Source organism: Sinocyclocheilus grahami, unplaced genomic scaffold (genome assembly GCF_001515645.1).
Source record: "Sinocyclocheilus grahami isolate Dianchi unplaced genomic scaffold, SAMN03320097.WGS_v1.1 scaffold722.1, whole genome shotgun sequence".
NCBI lineage: Eukaryota > Metazoa > Chordata > Actinopteri > Cypriniformes > Cyprinidae > Sinocyclocheilus > Sinocyclocheilus grahami.
Window position 1 is genome coordinate 153,355 of NW_015505901.1, and position 11,342 is coordinate 164,696.

Consider the following 11,342-nt stretch of genomic DNA (forward strand, 5'->3'; position numbering starts at 1 on the left):
TATCAGTCTGTCTGTTTGTGTTTGTTTAGGCCTTAATATATATCACCCTAATGCACCATTACTTTGATGTAGTGTTGGAGTGGTTTTGTTTTCCCAGGAAATGAATTTCGGTTAGCATTTATTTCTGGTTTCATGTTGTCGTCCTTTAGATTGCCTTGTGAAACAAAACACTGTTTATGCAAGTGCTTCTTTTTACTGTCTCCTTTAAAGCAGTCTCTTTTGCTCTGTTACGTGATACATTCGGCAGTATCTATATACAAATGAATATGAATGAACAAAATGCTTCAGTCTCACTCAACTAAACCAAATCTTTCAGTAACATAATGTTCTGTTCAGTTCATTATGATTTTAATTGTTTTTTACATTCACTATGGTCTTTGTTCCTAGGCAATATTAACACTAATCAGACCTTTAATGCTGAGAATTGATGTTCATTCTGGTGTCCAGAAATGTAACAATCGTATGTCTGCTACTTCACCTGTTCACTGAATGTACTCTCTTTACTTTTGGTATTTTGTATTTAACAAATATAATTACTCCTATAATTCTTTCAAAAATGTCTCTTACTGACCCCACACTTTGTTATCTGCCGTATAGCTGTAGTATCGTGTAAGAATTTTGCATGAATTTGTTACCAGAATTTGGACCTTTGCATCTTGTTTCAGACAGACCTCCGGTCTTCTCTATATATTGCTAATGAGAACCTTCTGGATTTCCTGGATTTAAGAGACCACCTGCTATGAAGGAAATGATATACTGCTCCTGTAAGTGTGAGGTTGTTGCCTTGCCGTTGTGAGTCTGAGCTATGTTTTTACTAGAAACACAGCTTTAACTATAGTCTCCTGTGTACAGTAAGCTCACCTAGGAGCTTAACTGTGGGCTCATGGAGAGACCTCCATGCTGAGAAGATAATGTCATCTCCACTCTGCTTGACTTCTAGTGTAGTTCAATGCTGTTTGCGTTGCTTCTACCTCCTGCTTTGTCAGAAATCACACAACATATTGCAGTTTGTTTCATGTTAACCTGTATCTTTCTGTTTCTCTCTAGTATCCCAGAAAGCCCAGCCTGACCACACCCTTGTTTGTGATTGATTGACTGTCTCATTGAAGGTACAACACATATTTTGCATGATGTTTAGTGTTCAACTTAGCATTAGTATTAGCATAACAACTGGTATGCTGGTCAGCAAAGGCAGAGTTTTCACTTTGAAATATTCTTTTAAATATTTTACAAATTCTTTTACAAAAAATGTTCGATTTGATAAAGAGAGAACTCATCTCTGAATAAAACCTGAGTCTGCATCTGATGAGTGTTCATGATGGCGGTGTTTTCCCCCTCAACCCTGTAGACTGTTTTTTTTTCTCCCCGGTTCAGGGAGTGCAACGTAGTGTGCACCAATCACATTTTGACAGGGTGAGACAAACGCTGATGTCATAGAGGGTCTAAGGCAGAATATTTAGCCTTTAGCTCGCTCGTTTTTATAGAAACAAAGCATTGGGTAAAATACTGATGGACGAAAAACAACACTGCATGTATGCTAAAGCAGAACAAAAGAGCAGCTATAACAGCATGTCGTGCTAATTGTCACCTTGAGAAGCTCACAAAGCACTACTAGAATAATGAAGTCCTTTTCTCAGATCATTTTATCTTACACAGAAGGCTAACAGCCTACAAAGTCTCTCCCTATAGCTGTGTTTTCTGTCAAGCCCTCCTGACAGGGAGCTGTCAAAATCACCCCTTCTCTCTCTTCAAATGTCTCATTTGCATCGCTCTTAAAAGCATTTAATCCTTTCTTTCTCCCCTCCTCCTCCTCAATTACCTCTCTGAAGCTCTGTGTAGAGGCCAAATCAGCACTATTTAATGAACGCAGACAGGAAACCAAAAATGATTCAAATGTATTCAAATCTGTTACTCGTTCAAAACTCTTTTGGAAGTTGATTTTTAATATAATCACACCTCAGTGCTTAGCTTATGTACACTACCATTCAAAAGTTTGGGATCAGTAAGATTTTTATTTTAAAAGAAATTAATACTTTCATACAGCAAGAACACATTAAAGCCATTTGTTACAAAATATGTTTTTGGAACTTTCTATTCATCAAAGAATCCTGAAAAAAAAGTAATAATAATAATAAATGTTTCTTGAGCACTAAATTAGCAAATTCGAAAGATTACCAAAGGATACTGAAGAGTAAGTAAAATTCAGTTTTGCCATTGCAGGAATAAATTACATTTTAAAATACAGCTATTTGAAAATTGTAATATTTTACAATATAAATTTTTACTGTGTTTTTGATCAAACAAACAGCCTTGTTGAGTGTAAGGGATTTTTTCATAAACATTAAAACATCCAACTTTTGCATGCAATATGGAGGTTTGTTGGATAAAGTTGAAAATATTTAATGATCTTCATTTAATTTGAACAGTATATTAATAAGCATTTCTGGAATGTTAAATGTCTGTCAAAGGCAATTTTGCATAATTTTTGCATATACACCACCAGGACTGATTAAATTCACAGAAGTGAGATAAGTCAGCGTAGCACATCATATATTACATATCGCCTTCAAATGATATGTTCAAACCATTTCTATCTGGCCTGCCTCAGAATGCTCATGTGTGCAGTGACATTGAGCTGAAGGTCAACAGGATTCCTCAGCTTGGCTGTTTTCCATGCTTTCGGTTGATGCATCCCAGCCAGGTAGATTAAAGATATATGTTGCAGCTAATCTGCCTTTAAAAAACCCTGATTACATTGCTTTCTATTGACTTACACTTACATTGACCAGTCGGCAGCCATCTGTTCTCTATTGCCCAATCCAACTGCACCACTCAGATAGTTTTTGAACCAATGAGCATTGCGTCTATAAAAGTCCCTGAATGTAGACACAAGGGTGTTTGCAGCATTAAAATGTTTGAAAAATTGCACTGGAATGAATAGAAAGCTCCTTCATATCATAGTTATTAGTCACATTAATTTGAGTAGAGCACTTTTAGGGACTTCTGTTAAACTGAACTACTTCACAATAAAAATACATTGTATATGGAATAATAAATAGCTAAGATAATGAAAATATGCAGAACTAGTGCATGACATAATGTAATACTGGAAGACAACTGTACAACCATGGCAGATTGCCCAAGTCTTTCGAGTAAAATGGCAAGCGCTATTGTATGCATCAGCTTGGCGCAACCAGTTTTCCAGCTCCTCCATTCAGTGCCCAGTAAAAATTGGCTTCGCCTTTGCTCTTGACCTATTGTGATCACAGAGGCTGGCAGTGATAGAGGCCATTTAAATTTTAACCAGCCAAATGAATTTAGGTCAGCATCGGCTTTCATAAGAGCTTAATTATCTTGAATAATAAATCTAGACTGCTGTCCCTCCTGCTGTGACAGAGCCCATCCATGAGTGGAGAGCCTGCCCTTCAGTCGCTGCGCCAAACAACAGTGTATTCAGCTGAGAGACTGAAGCTGGACAAGAGCACACTGTAGAGTTAAGCACTAAACTTTCTCATGGGGGTTGTTTCAAAACTGTAGGTATATGGTATGGCTGTTCAAAGGCTTTACATGATGGTTAACACACATGTTGGTGTGATCTTGAAGGAATATTCATGGTTATAAACAAGTTAAGCTCTACTGAGCGTATTTAAATGTTAGGAATAGAAGAATAACAAAAGATAAAGTCATATTATGACAAAGTCGAAAATTAGACTTTTTATCTCAGAATTTTGACAATTTTTTCATGATGAAATCATGATCATTTTTGACATAATTTCTATATTTAATCTCATATTTATTTGTTGTCGTAGAACTTTGTAATAATCATAACTTATACGTTTGACTTAGTATCTAATAATTTTGACTTATGTCGTAATTATGATTTATTTAGTCATTATTTAGTATACGTTTAGCTCATAATTGTAACTTTGCGTCTCATAATTTGTCATAATTATGATTTTTTTTTAAATCATAATTTTTCATTTTTATCTCGTAATTATGACTTTTATTTGACATTTTATGATTTTCTTTTCATAATTTTGACTTTTTATCTTATAATTAACTCTATTTTGACTGTTTTTTGTGCTCTTTATTTAGACTAATTTGTGCATCCCTGGTGCAAAGTTAAAAAAAAAATACTGTTAGTTTGTTTACAGCTAAAAATTTTAAAGATGAGAAACCTGAAATATTCCTTGTAGATGGGACTGATTAAAGCACTGTGCAACAACATGCTTTGCTGGGTGCTGTCTCTTTAGTACCAGACTGGCATATTAAACCATTAAGTACTCAGAACCCCTCTTATAATGGATCTCAAGTGAATGTAACACTTTCAGTCTTTGAGAGGGATTACGCTTAGTGCTTGTGAAGAGCTCTGCAGCAAAAGTAACCTGTTCCCGAGTCCATAACGTGTACGTTGTTGTTTAATGTAGTGCACTTAGCTGACTCACCGAAAAACAGCTCTCAGCTGCAGATGGGATGGACCATTCAACAGACACACTGCATTACATAACACACTCACATATTTTCTAATTCACTGTCATTACACACACACATACACACGCTCTGTTTCTCACTGAGTCACACAACATGCAACGTCACAGTGATGTGCATGGGCTATGCAGCAGGATTGGTGTGTGTATCAGAGAATATAATGTCTGTAGCAAATTTATACACAGAGGAAGGGGAACAATCGATCACACTGATCGTGTTTTGCTGTGATATGTGAAATATTATCTAAATTTCAGAAGGAGGTGAGTGGGTGGGGTCTTTGTCTCTCTGTCGTCTGCTGGTGTCTGTGCTGGTCACGTGTAGAGGCATGCATAAGATGCTGCATATATATCATATATCATATATAGCATATATATCATATATCATATACAGCAGACCTCATCTCAAGCTGTGAATGTTTTGGAACAATCTACATTTTGTGTGTGACTGTTCAGTATTGGTTGAAATAGTTTTTTGTTGTTGGAATTCTAATGAATGCCTTGAAGTTGGCTGGAACATCGTTGTTTTTAAAGAAGTAAAGTTAGTGTTACTTTTTTGTTGACATTTCATTTTTTTTGTAATGTTCAGATTTTTTATTATTTAAATTGTTATTTTGAATTTATATTGTTATTGTAAATGCTTTTTTGCTGTCATCTAACACTTAATAAAAAATAAATTGGTAACACTTAACAACAAAGTCTGATTAGCATTAACATTAACAATGAGCATTTGTTGCAGTGTTTTTAAATCTAGGTTAATGTAATTTAATAAATATACAACTGTTCATTGATAGTTCATATTAGCTCAGGTCCATTAAATAATATTAACAATAATAATAAAAGTAACTTTTGATTTTTAATAATGTATTAGTAAATGTAAAAAAAAAATTCAAAAATAACTAGGATTAATAAATACTTTCGAAGAATTTAAATTTTTAGTTGACATTAACCAATGTTATTAACTAATGTTAACAAAACTTATTATAATGTGTCACTAATATATCTTTACAAAAATAAACATTTAATAGCACCATTAAATGTAATCTTTATCCAATCTCAAAATGAGTATTATACTGTACATTATAATGTTGTGATGTCTAAATTCACTTGTAACATTTAAACAATAATTGATTTTAACAATTTGATGTTGTTATTATTATTATTTAATTAATTGAGAAAAATAGTATAGAATTTTAATTTTTGCAATTTATCAGATTATTAACATGAAAATAATTATGAGTTTATCTATTCTGTTCTGTTCTATAATGATTGTAATGTTTTCATTCTGGCGTTTTTCAGTTCACTCATCATTGTGATGGAACATGGCCTCTGTATTTCTCTCGTCTCTCTCTTTCCCCCTCCTCCAGCTCCAGTGGTTTTGTCTAATCTGGATTGGGTGAAAGTGGAAAGGCTCATTTATCCTGTGATGCATTGTTAAACACTCTCTACAGCAGTGTTTATGCGTTCAGCTCCTGTTCCCCAAAACTACTTATTAGAGACAATAACGGAGAGGGAAAAACCCAGTCACCTTCATCTGTTTGCTCCTCATTTGGTTTGCCCTGTGGCCGTCTCGTCCCGTCAAGACTGCAGAGTTATTTTTCCTCCGTTCTCTGCGCTGTAATTGATTTCTGGGCTAGGAGACAAAATTGGACCTTGTGCCTGTGGCCTACATGTCATTGTAGTTCTCGCTGTCTCCTGCAGACGAGCTATCATTAGACCAGTGCAGAATAGCTCTCTCCTCCCGTTTTACACCTGCTGGACGTTCATTCACAGACTCCCATTTGCATATGAATGCCATGGCTACTGTATTAATGAAACATTGCCTCCATTGTTGCCATGAGAACAAAAGTGGCGATGATGTCATGCCGCTCCTTTCACCTCTCCACGCTGGAAGATTAGCTGAGAGGACACAGCAGGCTCATGGAGTAGCTCATTATGAGTGAAGGCATGATTCCCAGCCTCTGCACAGTCTGGATGCCCACGCAGTCTCCCTGCCAACCATTCAGCATAATGGTGGAAAACGGCACATTAAACTGATTCATTTCATTGTTCAAAAGGTCTTGAAAAGGCATGCGATATAGAATCTTTCTTGCTTGGTTGACCTGTTTAGTGCACTGCTTAGATGAATTCATGTCTGTATGAGTTTTCTTACAGTTGCAAAAGACTGAAATGTTGTTGGAGGTTGCAAATGAGAGGCAAGTAGGGATGCACAATAGATTGGAAGCAAATTGGTTATTGGCTGATATTAGAGGTTCGTATTATTGTTTTATTTTTTATTTTAAAGGGGCCATATGATGTGATTTCAAGTGTTCATTTCTCTTTGGAGTGTTACAAGCTGTTCGTGAATTGATAAGATCCCTAAAGTTGCAAAGACTAAAGTCTCAAACCCAAAGAGATGCAGCATCATGACCCCTTTAATTTAATTTTATTTTATTGGTTGTTGAATCTATATTTAAATTTTCATGTCTGTTTAAACTATTTTTACATTTAGATGACTTTTGTTGCCATCTAACACTCACTTAAATTAGTTTCAAAAATGAATCATTTAATAACACTGTTAAATGTAATCTTTAGCAAATCTCAAAAAGAATATCTATAAAGAATATATATATTATAATATATTCATACTGTATATTATAATGTTGTGAAAAACACTGATTTTAGTATACAGTGTTTTATTTTAAATGTATTTACATGAAACCCTGGAGGTTTGTAAGGGCATTCGTGAGTTGATGCAAAGCTAATAATCAACAAATTCAAATGAAAAATTCAAAAAGGATAAACATTGAAAATATACATGTACATCATTTTCAACATTTGTGAGCACAGAAGTTTACAGAATTGTACCAATATTCAAAAAAAAAAAAAGCTCAAGGATGTTGAATGTTTGAAAGTGAAGAATTTAAGACAAACATTAGTATTGTGAATGGTTAAATAAATTATCATTCATATGAAATATATTTTTTTTTACTTTACAGTACAATTGTGCAGTACAATATATTTCTGTCTTCATTTTTTATAATTAGTTAAAAAATGAAATAATAATAATCATTTCCTTTAATGTTTTTTAATAAAAACATTACCAAAAAAAAAACACTTACTAAAAATATTACATATTTTTCATTTTACTGGCATATAATCTTGTCATTATCTGTCATCAGAGAACAGTGAATATCAGAATGTGTTGTTAATTTTAAAAAGTTCGGGACTGATTTAGACTGAGTAGTACTGTATGTTAATAATGGCCAATTATCAGTTACTGACCAGACATTAAGTATAATTATCAGACTGAATTTTGATATTGGTGCATTTCTAGATGCAGAAAACTGGCTTTACACATCTCTGGGGTTTTGGGCTGTATTTCTTCCACATCAATGAATGTGTAGTGTAAAGCTTGCCTTTATCTCTTACTTATTCTGTCATTCTCCCCACTCTCCTCTCTCACCCCATCATGCAGTGAATTTCACATCCATAAGAGTGTTATATAATCATGTTTAATGCCAGTGTCCTTCATCTCTGTATACTGATCGAGCTCAGAGCTGCTCAGAGCTCTTTTCCAAGCAACCAACCCAATGCTAAAATGCTAACAGCAGATAATCTGCCCCAAAAATGTTTATGATACACTGGTCTACATAATCTATTAAAAAGATTAAAAAGGTCATTCTTGATGCCCTAAAGTGATTTTCTGTGTATCTTTTGAAGGGTGTGACAATATGTCCCCAACATCACCTCCCCCCCCAATTCTCCACCACCCCAGTTTCATTCCCTTCATGTCTTCAATTCATCTCTTAGTGTAAACAACTTCTAGGACATTTATTACCCAGAATCCATCACTGTCAGAAGCATCCCCCTCCTACAAATCCTCCTATTAAAAGCACAACATGATTGGCTCTCCTGTGTACCTTCATTTATTTTCACAGCCTGTGTGAATGATGTATCTTGTCTCCGTGAAAATCTAATTAAAACCTACAAGTTGACTTAAACTACTGTTCAAAAGTTTGGGGTCAGCAAGTCTCTTATGCTAAAAAAAATAGTGTAAAAAATCTAATAAAAAATACAGTAAAAACTGTAATATTCAGAAATATTATTACAGTTTAAAATAACTGTTTTCTATTTTAATTTATTTTAAAATGTAATTAATTCCTATAGTGGCTTTACCCCAGTCTTACTCAGAGTCACATGATCCTTCAGAAATCATTCTAATATGCTCATCCTAAAAGTCTTAAATAACATTCTAAATATCTTTACAATCACTTTTGATCAATTTAATGCATCCTAGATTTTTTAAAAAGTATTAATTTAAAAAAAAAAATGAACTGACCCCAGACTTTTAAAATACTTTTTATTCAAAATAGTAGTTTTTTTTTATTGACCTAAACTTCTCATATTGGAGTTATGCCTGCATATCCTTTAAAATGGATTCTTCTGAAAAATAAATAAAAATAATCTGTGTTCAGATGGTTTCAATTGGCCCTTTTATTTAACAGCCACACTTAACTTTTCATCCCAGCCAACTTCACCATGGCCTAATTCATTGTAATGCAGCATCTTGATGGGGTTATGATCATGATTTATATTTAAGTAAATGGGCATCTATTCAAACAGTGTTGATCAAGTGTAATTGTTTAGCTTGGCACCTGCCTTTAGTTTTCAGAGACATCTGGAGGTCCTGCTGCCCCTTTTGGCATTGCTTAACACGGGAACACTACTGTGGCTTTCATACTCACTGTGTGACAATGCTGTTCTATGTTTTTCTCAAAGCAAGTTGCTCATCAAACCTCTCTCATCTGACACCTGTGACTACCACCGAGCCATGGGAAATGCAGAGGATTTCAAAGCACCGTTGACAAGATGCATTCACAAAGACTTGCTAAAGTGTTTCAGGGACATGGAGAGCAATTGTCTGCAGACTGTAATTATCCTCTCGCATGATAGTTTGGTCTTGCCTGGTCTCAGCTGTTTGGTGCTTGTGCTCAAACCTACACACTTTCACCTCTCTCTCTGGATAAAAGGCCACGAGGATGGAGGGAACTGAGGAACTGGGACAGAGGAGGGGAGGTTGCAGCCCACCTGTCTGAAAGATTGAGTGTCTTTGCTCATTTTCCACCTACAAGTGCTCTCACAGTTTAAACTGCTTTGCTGCATTACATACTGTGTGTAGTGCATTACAGCAGTGTAAAAATGTAATCCGTAAAGTAACAGAAAAAGTACTGGCAGCTCATTACCGGGACATTATCCATTAATTTTACAGACATTTCTGTTAACTCTAAAACACAATGCAATGCTTTGTTGCCTATTGCTTACATAGGCGGCTGTCTTCAAGACACCAACAGGGTAAAAACATTGATCCAAGGAAATATCAAACAATCATAAATGTGTTTGCCAATATGGGGAAAAAAATGTTTTCAGATGTATTTTAAAATATATTTCAAAATATATACAAACAGTAACCAAATGCTAGCATATATATTTTGTTCTTTTAGTATTTTTATATGGATTATAGTATTTATATAGTGTGTGTATATATATATATATATGTGTGTGTGTGTGTGTGTTTCTATATAGCTTTATTTTTTATTCATATTTTTTTTGTATTGTTAGTAATTTTAGGGTTAGACATTGGGGTTAGGATTAGGCTTGAATTTATTTATCTTAAACTTATTTAGTTTTTAAGAAAACATTTAAAATGTTCATTTTAGTTTTTTATCTAAAATGTATAGTTTGTTTTATTTCAGCTTTATTTCAGTTACCAAAAATGATTTAAAAAAATTGTTAGAAATAATAACACTGATTTTGATAAATGTATTTTTGATACGTTTAGTTACTTATTCCTCATATATTTATATTGACCACAATATTTATAAATATTCTTCTGCTGTTCACAAAGTATATTTAGCATGTATTTGAAATATTTTGGCTATATATATACAGTATGTATATATATATATATATATATATATATATATATATATATATATATATATATATATATATATAATCTGGAACACTATACGCAGCTCACGCACCATGCTAAATTTTGCTGATTGCATTAAGCACAGTTTCCAATAGAGTTTGACATTAGCATGTTGCTAGGCTAATTGCATTATTTAAAGGGGTCCTTTAAATAATGTACTTTGTTAAACTCTCCATTGTAATTAGATTTAACTGTTTTTTTATCAATACTTTTTAGTAATGAATTAAATTAGGCCCTATTAGTCTACATTTCTAATGACTCTGTCCATCATCTTGGATACTTTTGTCATTGAGCATGTCCTAAAATGTTCATTAGGTTTTGGAACCGAGCTAAAGGCTCTCTTTTTTCATTCAGTTTTATGTCTGATAGCTCCATTTGCTGAATGGGTTGAGGCACTGAAGCACACAGAAGGCTTTTTTCTTCAGAGCAGAAGTTAGAAACAGCAATTAGGCACAGTCTGCCTTGAGTTATGAATGATTTAACATCTCATCTACTAGGCTGCATGTGGGATTTGTACATTAAGAGTGTCACTGTCCACTCATGCCTTTTCCAAGTGCCTTTGAGACTTCTCCTTCTGTGATGTTTTCCTCTCCTTGTGAATGTGCGAAGCTGATAAGGTGAGTGCATGTGTGTGAATCTTTGTGTGTGTTTAAAACATAGGAGGAGGAGCCACTGCAGTTAATGCTGCAGTGCTGCAGTCTCCCATGATGCACCTGGGCATCTCTCACTCCTGTTAGGACTTTTATTAACTTGTCCTTTATCCTCTTGTCCTTTCTTCAAACAGTTGTTCTGTCACTCACACACACTGTTCCACTGCAGATGAAGGAAGATGCTGGTTGCTGTAAGATGTCCTTATATAACCTTGCCACCAAGCTGGTTAATAT

At 34.4% G+C, this 11,342-nt stretch overlaps 1 long non-coding RNA gene across 1 annotated transcript; it reads left to right on the forward strand.

Moving 5' to 3' along the window:
• The first annotated feature begins 669 nt into the window (after positions 1-669).
• Positions 670-9,662, forward strand: LOC107560376 (uncharacterized). The gene is made up of 3 exons (XR_001605721.1): positions 670-764; positions 1,048-1,109; positions 9,246-9,662. It is a non-coding gene; the product is annotated as an uncharacterized lncRNA (long non-coding RNA).
• The last annotated feature ends 1,680 nt before the right edge of the window (positions 9,663-11,342 follow it).